At 47.0% G+C, this 11,485-nt stretch overlaps 2 long non-coding RNA genes across 3 annotated transcripts in view; one reads left to right on the top strand and one right to left on the bottom strand.

Moving 5' to 3' along the window:
- Window positions 1-376: 376 nt before the first annotated feature.
- LOC118350481 (uncharacterized) lies at window positions 377-7,812 on the bottom strand. Its single transcript, XR_004804349.2, has 3 exons — window positions 3,684-7,812; window positions 1,586-1,902; window positions 377-699 (listed from the first exon to the last, which is right to left on the bottom strand). It is a non-coding gene; the product is annotated as an uncharacterized LOC118350481 (long non-coding RNA).
- Window positions 7,756-11,485, top strand: part of LOC112658542 (uncharacterized) — a 21,737-nt gene continuing 18,007 nt past the window's right edge. The window contains exon 1 of one of the 2 annotated variants that reach the window (XR_003135770.3): window positions 7,756-8,920. This is a non-coding gene — a long non-coding RNA (uncharacterized LOC112658542). The remainder of the gene's footprint in view (window positions 8,921-11,485) is intronic. The other variant, XR_004804348.2, reaches the window with a different exon arrangement.

The raw sequence follows: 11,485 nt of genomic DNA, 5'->3' as shown, positions 1-11,485 counted from the left end.
GTCAGTCACAACAGGGGGTTCCGTGGTGCTGCGGTCACTGCAGTCGGGGATGTCCACCAGGGCGAAGACTCTCACCCCCGACTTGGTTGGGAGGCTCCGGGGCTGGGAGGAGGAGAGGGGGGAATGCATGCAGGCCGCGTCCCCACGGCTCTCTCGCGCCGCGGACGGGTGACGCCGGGACCGGGTCCTGGGTTCCTCGTGGGTGACGGGCTCTGGGCCCGCAGCCGCCGCGCCACAACCTCTGCTGCCACCTGTTACGTGCGGCTCGTCCAGGATCCGCTTGGCGAGTGACTTCTGGGACTTGGCGAGCAATTGGGCCGGCTCTGGGCAAGCAGCCTCGATCTTCATGGAGTGGCAAGACGGACCCCGGCCCCACCTCTCGGCTCAGAAGAGAGGGTCGTCTACACCCTCTCTGAAAGCTCAGAGGACCCTTATGTTGACGTCATTTGAAAAGTACCGTGAGTTAAATAAATGATGCTTGGACAAGACCGGGAGAAAACGCTTATTATGATAAATTTTACTACTCTTTGGACACTCTAATTTGATAATATTTCCTTAATTGCTTAATGTTGCAATAATGCACTTCCTCCTCTCATTTTCTCATTCGAACGGCAACCACGGATTGGAAAACATTTCTGGGAATCCACTTGCATGATCACGTATTGTCTCCGACTGTAGATGCTGTTTTTAGCAAGATGGCTATTAGGAAAGGAAATATTTTGAAATGAAAGGAAAATATATAGGTACACTACCCCTAAATCTAGAAAGGTACGTGTGCTTTACTCTTCTAGTAACATCAGAAATTCTTGTACTTTCTCTGATACACATTATCGCCTTTTTTTTTTTTTTTTGGCTTATTTTTGATGCCAAATTTCTCGTTTTATCTAAGAGTGATTTTTCCCATTCACAAGTTAGGACGGCAACTGCTAACGGGGTGGGCGCAAACGGTTTTAAATAAACGATTTTTACAAAGCCTTTTTGAAGGCTTTTCTTCAATTCTAAAAAAACATACTGATTTTCCAAATGTAACTTGCAATTCTGTGTCAATGTTTAAGTAAGAGAGTTGATCATTTTTTCTTTGAATTAATAGTTCCTATTGTCATTTTATGGTCTGTTGGTTTAACGGTGATTTTCTAAACCTTATCTTTGGTGAACGGATATTGTACAAATGATTTTTTTTCCTTTGCCTATAATTTGTTCCAGATATTAATCCCTGATACCACACCAGGAAATTTCTGTGTAATGTAAATTTCAGTGTTAAATTATTTATTGCATATAAATTTTCTATCAGACGGGGATCAGCACACTGAATCCCCTAATGCTGGTCTAATAGAAAGTTAATGGCTTATTCCAACTGATTTCGCGAGAACAAAGGGACGTGCTAACCTCGACGACAGTGTGCAATTAGCCAAACACCCAGGGAGAGGTTTTCTATGGTCCGCATGGAGTCTGCAGAACTACAAAGGTAGCAACTCCTTTCTAAGCCGTATCCTTATTGGATTATCACCATTAAGCCCGTGGAGAGCTCGAGCTGAACGTCAGTAACACGGCGGGGGGACAGTGTCTTCTGAGACGGGCTGCCCACCTGGGAGAGGGTGCTGCGCTCCCCGGGAGTGCACCCGACGTGACTCCTCACGGGTAACCTTGCTCTACCTTTCTGGTTTAAAGACTAGGCCGGAGGAGGCAGCACGACGACGACGACCAGCGACGCAGATTCAGATTATTGGCTCTCGACTATGATTTTGGCAGGGACTCCCCGGCCTTCGGGTGAGTGGAAACGCCGGCAGCTGCTTAGGGGGCAGGATTTGAGCCCCGACTCTGACTTCGTCCAAATGAAAGGCTTCTGCCCTTCAGAAGACATCGTTAGGAGAACGAAAGGCAAAGAACAGACCCATGTCCCTCCTGGAAGAAACAATTCAACGATATGTGATTTAAAATTAAAACAACAACAACAAAACACAGTCTTCCACTCCATGCATTTTCCTCTTATCTTACCAGTTATCGCCGTTTTCTTGCCTTATCGGTCTCATTACCTTCCATCTCCTAGTTGAGTCTTGATGTTTCCTCGTTCAGTGATGTGACAGAGGCTTACCGAGCGTGTTTCCCGTGCCAGGCACTGTTCCCGGCAGGTAGGTCAGGGACCAGAGCACCAGGACCTCCCTTTGGAGGCTGGCGTTCTTGAGGAAGACGGACCCTGCTCCGTTCCGAAACGAATGGCAAAGGGACTGCGTGGAAGGTGCTGCGAGAGACAAGTGTGGGGCGCTGGGGAGAGCCGCAGAGCGCGGACTTGGTCTACAGGGGTTGGGGTCTCACGGAGGCGGTGACGCTCCACGTCGACTTCCAGAAGGGGCATCCTGGACTCAAAGTACGCTGCCTGTCTCTACACAGATGCTCTAAACATGTTTCCGAATTAAGGGGAGCATTTCCTTGCCTTAAATACGTTAAATATGCTGTTAATAGTTGTTTCCCCACCCCTCAAGGTAACTTCCGAATACTTAAAGCACTATAGGTAAATGAAGCAGATCTGATCAGATTGAAATTACGTTTTTCTTTTTACTTTTGGGTGTGTCTTTCTCTCTCTCTCTCTCTCTCTCTCTTTTAAAGATTTTATTTATTTATTCATGAGAGAGACACAGAGAGAGAGAGAGAGGCAGAGAACCAGGCAGGGGGAGAAGCAGGCTCCACGCAGGGAACCCGACAGGGGACTCGATCCCAGGACCCTAGGGTCACGCCCTGAGCCGAAGGCAGATGCTCCACCGCTGAGCCACCCAGGGGCCCCTGTGTGTCTTTTTCTTAGTTGAAATATATGTCTCTTTATTTTTTTTCTTTTAAAATCACCATAAACCCATGACAGATGATAGTTGAAGACCGATAATTGAGGGAGAAATGTTCAGGGATTTACTTTATTAAGGAGAATGCCTAAATTGCGTGTTCACTTTCCATGGTTGTGCTGATTAATTTTAACTTATTATTATTATTATTATTTTTTTTTTGAGACTGGCATATTCTTTTCTTATGCATTTTCCCCTAGAGCCCAAGAAAGGTGGGGCTGGAGAATCAAAGTGATCATAGGACATGGAAGACTCCTAACTCTGGGAAACAAACTAGGGGTGGGGAAAGGGGAGGTGAGCGGGGGGTGGGGGTGACTGGGTGATGGGCACTGAGGGGGGCACTTGACGGGATGAGCACTGGGTATTATTCTGTATGTTGGCAAATTGAACACCAATAAAAAATAAATTTATTATTAAAAAAAAAACCAAAGTGATCATAGGAGCTTAGCCTCTGTGGACACCATTATTCTTCCCAAACTCACACTTTTAGGACCAGCTGATTTCTTCCTCCAGCCAATGGGCCTACATTTGGAGGCTCCATGGAGCAGGTCTTATGTATATACATTTTCTTCCCCTCACTTATATGCCTTGTTCCATTTCAGATATTTTTCAAATAGATTTCATCTCATATTTACTCAAGATCAATATTCCACTCAGAAAAGTTAGTTGTCTCTTGCCTAATACAGACATAAATACATTTAAGAGGTTATCTTTCTGAAATGGCTGTTTGAAAACCAGAACTAAAGCTATTTTAGATACGGCAATAATGATTTATTTTAAACATTGCTTCCAGAATGCTACATTTTCTTTTCTCTAGCATACTTAAGTGCTCAGTCCCACGCCGTAACTCACTTGGAAGATCAGATTACAGAGACTTTTGCTGTGTAAATTCTGAAAGAGCCTTTGGCCAAAAGCAATAAGACCGGACTCGATCTGGAAAGGGCATCAAGAAAAACAAGGAGGCTTATTTAATACTTTTCTGCACCACAGCCTGGAGCAAGGTGAGACGGCATTAGATGTTGCTTCCATTTTACCAAGAAGGAAGAGAAAAATCTTGGGAAGGTCTATGGCCATCAGGGAGGTTGGAGGGGCGCCACGTTTCTTTGCCTCCCTCCCTCCCTGATGAGACTGACATGCTTTCCTACAAGACACCCCCCTCCCATCGCCCTCACAAACAACCCCTGTGCTCCCACCCATGCTTTAGGGAGCCCTTGTTGCTGAAAGAGGTAACTTTATTTAAAAAAAAAAGATTCCGTTATTGAAGTGTAGTTGAAATGCAATGATGGGATGAGCCCTGGGGGTTATACTATATGTTGGCAAATTGAACTTTAATAACAAACAACAACAAAAAAGAAATGCATGTTAGTTCCCTGGTGATCGCACAGCTTCTATGTAGGACACACCCTGGAAGGGCTAAGTGAGTCGCCCTCTGCGCCACATAACATTAGTACGTTCCGTACACGTCTTTACAATATTACTGACTATATTCCATATGTTGTACTTCTCATCTCTGTGACTACTTCATACCTGAAAGTTCACACCTCTTAATCCCTGTTACCTATTTTACCCACCCTGCCTCCCTCTCCCGTTCCCTCTGACAACCGCCAGCTTATTCTCTGTATTTATGAACCTATTTTTGCTTTTGGTTTCTTCGTTCATCTGTTTTCTTGTCTAGATTCCAAGGGTAAGTGAAATCATATGGTATTTGTCTTTCTCTGTCTGGTTTATTTCACTTATTATGATACCCTCCAGGTCCATCCATGGATCCTGTTGCAAATGGGAAGATCTCATTCTTTTTTTTTTTTTTTTTTGTATGGCTGTGCAATATTCTATTGCATATGTGTATCACATCTGGATCCATTCATCTATTGGTTATTTAGGTTATTTCCATATCTTGGCTATTGCAAATAATACTGTACTAAGCTTTTTTGTTTGTTTGTTTGTTTTCAAATTAGTGTTTTTTTGTTTTCTTTGGGTAAATACCCAGTAGTGGAATTGCTGGCTCTTATGATAATCCCATTTTCAATTTTTTGACGAACCCCCAAACTGCTTTTCCACAGTGATTGCACCGATTCACATTCCCACCAGAGGGGCACCAGGGGTCCCTTTTCTCCACATCTTTGCCAACGCTCATTATTTCTTCTTTTTTGTTACTAGCCATTCTGACTGTGTGAGATGATATCTCATCATGGTTTTGATTTGCATTCCTGTGATGATTAGTGATACTAATCACTTTTTCTTGTGTCTTCTGGACATCTGTATTTCTTCTTTGGAAAAATATTATTCATGTTTTTTAAACATTTTTAAATTGTTTAAATTTAAACTGTAAAATGTAAATCTTAAAAAAAAATCCCATTTTTAAATTGGATGATGATGATGACGATGACTTTGGTGTCAAGTTGTGTAAGTTCTCATGTCTTTTTAAATATTAACCCTTTATCAGATATATCATTTTCAAATATCTTCCATCAAGTAGGTTGCCTTTACATTTCCTTGATGGTTTCCTTTGCTGTGCAGAAGCTTTTTATTTTGGTGTAGTCACAATGGTTTATTTTTGCTTTTGTTTCCCTTGCCTCAGGAGACCTATCTAGAAAAATGTTGCTTTGGCCAATGTCAGGGAACTTTCTGCCTCTGCTCACTTCTGGAATTTTTATGTTTCAGATTTCATAGTTAGATCTTTAATCCATTTTGAGTTTATTTTTGTGTCTGGTGTAAGAAAGTGGCTCAATTTCTTTTTCTTTTTCTTTCTTTCTTTCTTTTTTTTTTTTTTTTGTAAGTAGCTGTCCACTTTCCCCAACATCACTTATTGGAAAGACTGTCTTTTCTCCATTATATGTTTTTGTCCCTTTTTTCCCCATAGATTAATTGACCACATAGGTGTGAGTTTATTCCTGGACTCTCTGTCCTGTTCCACTGATCTATGTGTCTATTTTTGCGTCAACACCATACTGACAAGATTACTACATCTGTTAGTATATCTTGAAGTCTGGGATTGTGGGACCTCCAGCTTTGTTCTTCTAAAAGAAGTAACTTTCCTAGCCCTTTGGCATGCAGGCTGCTGGAAAAAAAAAAAAAAAAGACATTGAGAACATCTGGACTAGGGCACCAGCATAGAGGAATCAGAAATGTGTAACAGCTCTCTCGGCTCTGGCTGCATATTAGGATTCTCCGAGGAGGTTTTAAAAGATGGTAATGCCCCCTAGAAATTTTGAGTTAAATGATGTGGAGTGGGCCAGCTATTGGTACTTTTAGGAGTCCGCTTGTAATTTCCACTCTGTGAGCAGGGTTGAGGAATCAGTGATAGATGCTCATCATTATCCTGTCATTTAGATTTTCCATAGTCTTTGTGACCAGTAGTCTTCTAAGCAAGATACTCCTTCTAAACATCCCCCCTGCTCAATTCTGCTCATTGATCAGATTCATACTAGACCCAAGGAAATAATTTAGTGAGTCATTTGCCACCTCTATGGACCCTGGCATAACAACCGCTCTGATTATAATTGCTACGGGGCTGGACAAGTGATGAGCCAAGACGCTACATCCCCCGTTAACACCATTGAAAGGGCTGCATTGTAAGGGATGCCAAGCAGTGAGGCCCAGCTCAGGGTTTTTGTCTGAATGATCAGCTTTTTTCAAAGACTTTTGCTTATCGAAGAAAAGTTTTTCTTCTCTCATAGCTTGAAGATGCTTGGGAACTTGGGGTGGAGCTGCTTAAGATTTGTGCCTGATAAGGCTGTAGCTCTGGATGCTAATGAGAAAGAAATCTTAGCATCTTTTATGGACATCTTTGAGTTAGGAGTCCAGTTAGTGAAGCAGGATGGAGACAGTAGTGGCAATCAGCTCAGAGGGATCATAGGATGGTGAGTGTGGAGAGTATTAGATTGTAAAAAATAAGACCTGGGTTCTAATGATTTCTGCCACAGACGAGCCTTGCTGCCTTGAGAAGTTCCTTTGGGTTTGGGGGCTTTCTTTTCCTTCACCAAGAAGGACCTGGGATGATTAGATGATATCTAAGATTTTTTTTATAGCTCTAGTATTATATAATTCTCCAAGTTCTATTGGTGGATGTTTATCTATTTACACATATAAGGGGAGATGTTAGAGGAATAGACCCTCTTCAGCTCTTTTAAGGTGGTCAGAGCACATTTCGAGCTTGCATTTAGTCACACGTTTACTGAGCATCTACTGTGAGCAGAGGGTTGTGTGAGGGTTAGGGATTGAGCATCCAAGGAAGCCATTTATGGTTCCTGCCTTTCCCAGACTGGCATGGCATGGAAAGACAGAGGAAACCACACAAAAGGCTGATAGAAAGCCAGCTCAGATGAACGATTTGATAGCGGTGCAAAGATCAATAGGGGATGTCAGAGGGAGAAATGAAGATCATCCAACTTCATCACGGTAATTAAGGATGGCTTTACAAAATCCCCTTTTGTTCCTTGGAGGTATTGGAAGACAGCAGTGGCTGTAGACTCCTCTGGGAGAGGCCCGTGTGCTCCTTGTTGGTAAGCCCTGCGGTGTCAGCCGGGCACCTGTGTTGGCTGGGGGCTCAGTACACGCTCCTCTTGACTGATCACAGAAGAGAAGTTATTGCCTGCATTGTCGTCAAAGCTACTCCGTCCAAGAGCAGCATTAGCAGTGGCCTGGCACCCGCTGTATAGATTTGTCATCATATTATAAGGAGCAAAGCCATTTGGCAGCACCTCGATCTAGGCCTCTCTGCGGCTCTGCGCTGGTTCTCAAATTAGACGTGAATAATCGAGCCAGCGTGTTCCGATGGTGCTGTCACAGGTCGTGTGGGCCGGAACGAGGGTGAGCTGATCATCAGCCTGGAGTCTGGGTGAGCAGCCTCCCGTACCTCACACAGCTTCTCTCCTGCGGCGGCCGTCACGGAACACCGGGGCATCGAGCTCCGTCACGGGCCGAGCTCACAGTGCCAGGAAGGATTCTGAACAGAATGTACCCGAAGAAGCTGGTGGTGCCTGTGAGCGCCAAGACGAACAGATTGTGCTGCAGAGGGTGTTTAGGAAGGGCCATTAAGACAACTTAAGTTATCGAAAGGCTGTGACAGGAGATTCGTGATGCGTGACAGGAATAGGCTTAGGTGGTGGAAGGACAAAGAAAGGAAGTTGGGTCCAAAGTCAAGTAAAGATAGCAGAAGGGCGGATTCTGTGCTTGGGGTATCTGGAAGAGTCTGAAACTCAGGGAAATGGGATATAGTGCTCACAGGCCACTTTTCTTTGGGGCTGAAAGGACTGGGCCTACAGGACGTCTGCATCAGAAGTCCCCTTTCCCAGCAGGTGCTGTGTGGGTTCCAGCTCATGGGGAGGGCTGGGTGTGGCCAGCGGGGGGGGGGGTGGGCATCACATGCAAGAGAGTGAGCATGGAGAAGGCTCACTGTAGACCGGGAGCTGGGGAGGTGTGGTCCACAGGGGAGGACCAGAGGTCAGAGGACAAGGTCTGGACATTCTGGATATTAGCTCCAGAGGGCCCAGTTGGGGTCTTATTGAGACCATAAATCAGCAGGATGCACGCAGGTTTTTGAGGCATGAGAACTAGTGTTCGATGCTTCCAGGGCCGCCCAGCATCTCTTTGCCCTGCTTCTGACACAGCCTCCTGCCCTGGCACACACTGCAGCACAGGGGGGCACCCTGGGTAGACAGCTGCACAGCAAGGATGTGGATCCGGGTTACTGCATAATCTTCTTTTCCTGAGAGAGGGCAGCATTCATAGTGACTCAAGCTTGGAAACTAAGGAATGCCAGAGTATTAGAGATGCAGGTGCATCATCAGAGATGGAGGTTCATCATCGGAGAGGGAGGTGCATCATCGGAGGTGCAGGTGCATCATCGGAGAGGGAGGTGCATCATCGGAGGTGCAGGTGCATCATCAGAGGTGCAGGTGCATCATCGGAGAGGGAGGTGCATCATCGGAGGTGCAGGCGCATCAGGGACACGCGTCGTGAGCAGCTCTTGTGAGCCAAGGGTCACGTGAGGGTGCGGGACGGGGCATACAAATGAGGCCCCCCCTGGTCCCAGGACAGCACCCGGGCGGGGCAGAGGCACCCACCGCGTGGCCGACAGAGGCACTCAGGTGATTTCTTCGGGGCGTGGGGCTCATTGGGGGAAACGAGGCGGGGAAGTAAAAGCCCCGAGCACATCCTGCAGGTGGTGGAGCAAGCAGGTGGCCAGCCCGGCCCGGAGACCCGCTCTCCATCGGGGAATCGGGAGGCGCCGCCGTCCTGGGGACGATGGCTTTGACCCATCCCACCCTGCTTTGTCCCCAGGTGGCCACGCCACGGGGTCCCTTTGCTCATGCTTGAGCTCCCGGGTCACAGGCTGACTCGCCGGGTGGGAGCGAAGCTGGGTCGCTGGGTGGGTGCTGAGCGGCGACCCCCCTTCTCCTGAATGTGAGGACGCCAGGCTCCCTCCGTCACCCTGGGCCCCTCGGAGCAGTTGCTGGGCCGGAGAGGGGGGCCTGGCCGGTGACCCAGGCGGCCCCCGCGGCTGCTCCCCCGCAGGCCTGAGCAGGGGGAGCCCGCACTTAGCCCAGCCCCTCATGGTCGCCCTGCACCTGGAAGTTCCAGAAGCCCTGCCCGGGTTCCTCTCCGACTCCGGGACTAGGTGGAAACTGTGGTCAACCCCTGGTTTTTGTTTTTTTTGTTTTTGTTTTCTAGCAGGACACGTACACACAGGACCCCCCCCCCCCCCCCCCCCCCCGTCCCTTCATCTGTCTCTGCATATATAGAGACAGATAGTTCTGGGCATGCATGTATGTGCAACTCTTCAGCAATTTAAGATCCAACTTAGAGTGGAAAAGCAGTTGCCCACGTACCCTGGAAATCGCAATATTGTCTCCTTTGTCTTAAAATAATCAGAGAGCAGTTGACCCTTGGACAAACAACAGGTTTGAACCGCATGGGCCCACTTATATATAAGTGGATTTTTCTTTTCTTTTCTTTTTTTTTTTTTACACTACAGTCCTGTAAATGTATTTTCTCTTCCTTATGATTTTTTAAAATATTTTCCTCCAGCTTACAATTTTTGTAGGAATACAGCATACAGTGCACATGCAAAACAGGTGTCGATTGTTTATGTTACAGGTAAGGCTTCTGGTCCACAAGGCGCTGTTAGTAGTTGGGTTTTGGGGGGGTCAGAAGTCATATATGGACCGAACAGGGAGGCAGCTGTTCCTCCGTCATGGTCGTGCCATCATAGCCCCAGAAACAACCTCCGTTCATTTGTGACCTTGACAGTTTAATAAAATGGATGATACTTTCTGATCAAAAGAAAAAGAAGAACAAAAGAAACCGTGGACGCTTCTGTATGTCCTACAATTAAAACTTACTCCGGGTTAATCGCATGTTTATGATGGAGTTTGTTCGTTTAATAAGTTGTAGTTTTATAATATGGGAAGGAGAAGTTATTTCTCAGGACAACACATCTAGATTTTTTTTTTTTCTGAAGAGATTTTTCTACCGTGTGCTACATTTATGTCCCTGCTTTTAAAATCATTTTTGAGGGATGCCCGGGTGGCCCAGGGGTGCAGCATCTGCCTTGGGCCTGGGGCATGACCCCGGGGTCCCGGGATCGAGTCCCACATCAGGCTCCCTGCATGGAGCCTGCTTCTCCCTCTGCCTGCGTCTCTGCCTCCCTCTGTGTGTCTCTCATGAGTAAATAAATAAAATCTTAAAAAAAAATAATTTTTGAAATTACTGGAGGACAAAAGCAAAAATACGGTGCTCACTGGGAAGCGTCGGAGGGTTTTGCATGCATGGAGCTGCCTTTCCAGCTGTGACTCACCTGGAGTTTGTCCGCTGGACCTTCTCTTCGAGCCCGGCGCACCCTGGAGGGACCGTGGGGTCGCAGGGGGCCTGAGGGGGACGAAAGCAGGCATGATTTTCTCTGCTCGGCAGGGCAAGGGTGGTCTCCCCTGCCTCCCGCCTTTTACCTTCTCCCCGTAAGTCATGTCCTGGGCGGGTAAGAGTCCAGACGACTCGGGCTCATTTTCATGGCTGGAAGAAAACGGATTTAAAATGGTTCTTTTCTTGCTCAAGCTCGGTGCCTATTTATTCATTAAACAGAAATCAACAGTCTTTATTGTGACGTTCAGTGATGAATGTTTAATGCCCTGAACAGGAAAACTGTATCAGAGGTGTCGCTGCTGATCAAGCCCCAATCAGAGCCTGGGGCGCTCAACACGGACACTAGGGGCCCCCCAGGAGTTCTGCGAGGCGGGGTGCAGGCTCTGCAGGACCCATCCCCAGCTGCAGGCCTGGGCCAGGTGAGCTCAGTGCATCCCTGGGGGTCCCTGAGGTGGGGTGCGGACCTGCCGCACCTGCAGGCCTGGGCCAGGTGAGCTTTTTTTCTCTCCCTCCCTCTCCTTCTCTCTCCCCCTCCCTCTCCCTCTTTCTCCCTCCCCCTCCCTATTTAAACCACCACTTGCCTTCCGGGAACAGCCTACCCCAAGGCACAGACACTCCCCTGCAGTGATCCCAAGGCTTACGTGTGTGCCCAACCCGCACCCGGCCTCATTTACACATCTGTATTTCACATATGTCACACTTTGCGCACAATTTCAGTCTCCTCAGAAGGACATAATCACAGATTTTGCTGTTATTTCTTCATTTTTCTTTCTCTTTTTCCTCCCAATTAGCCA

Source organism: Canis lupus, chromosome 12 (genome assembly GCF_003254725.2).
Source record: "Canis lupus dingo isolate Sandy chromosome 12, ASM325472v2, whole genome shotgun sequence".
Classification (NCBI taxonomy): Eukaryota; Metazoa; Chordata; class Mammalia; order Carnivora; family Canidae; genus Canis; species Canis lupus.
Note: the sequence above shows the minus strand (reverse complement) of the source record. Positions and strands in the feature narration are given on the sequence as shown.